This window comes from Anopheles stephensi, unplaced genomic scaffold (assembly GCF_013141755.1).
Source record: "Anopheles stephensi strain Indian unplaced genomic scaffold, UCI_ANSTEP_V1.0 ucontig394, whole genome shotgun sequence".
NCBI classification, from domain to species: domain Eukaryota; kingdom Metazoa; phylum Arthropoda; class Insecta; order Diptera; family Culicidae; genus Anopheles; species Anopheles stephensi.
The window spans coordinates 25,001-25,822 of NW_023405340.1; positions in this window are offsets into that span (position 1 = coordinate 25,001).

The window sequence follows — 822 nt, forward strand, 5'->3', positions numbered from 1 at the left end:
CACGGTGGTCCCCACAAGTCCCCGATTATTCGGAGATATTGTCCTACGAGTTTTAGTGACCCTTTTGTTCCCCGCAGGTCCCCGTAGGACGACCATCACCAGTTAAGGTGTAGTTGACTTGTCAGGGCACGGTAGTCCCCACAAGTCCCCGATTATTCGTGGATATCGTCCTACGAGTTTTTGTGACCCTTGGGTTCCCGAACTTTGCTACGATGGTTCTGCCTCCAGAGGAGACTTATGAACACTTCGTATCATTTCTTACACCGAACCATGGGATCGCGAGATTGCTCCCGGATCCCTAATCACCTTACATTTTCGTTTCGTTTCCGTACACTACGATGAGCTAATTCAATTTGTTTGTTCGTCTGGCGAACGTTTTATTGCGGAATTACCGCGGTACTTCCAGCCGGGTATGGCTGCCGTACGACCTACAGGATAGATCATCGAACCACTTTTCGTGCATATTGTCCGTCGAGGGTATCACCTCGATACCCCCAACAGACCTTTGGACACTTCCTCACTACTCCTTGGAGCAGCAATCAGGGAACCATATAGTAGGAACAGCCGAATATGGAACTCTTTTCGTACTTTGGACACCTCCTATAACTTGTATGGCGACTTCGGGGACCTTCATTTCGTTCTCAGTTGGTACCCCTATTTCGGTCTTTGGACACCTCGTCTTACCCGTATAACTCACTTTAGGTCCACTTATTTGCCTGATATCTCATCGTGAACCCGTTTTTCGTACACCGTACACACCTAGGAACACCACATATGCGTTTCCCTTTCGATCGTGAAGTTTTCAAATTTTTCGATTTTTGG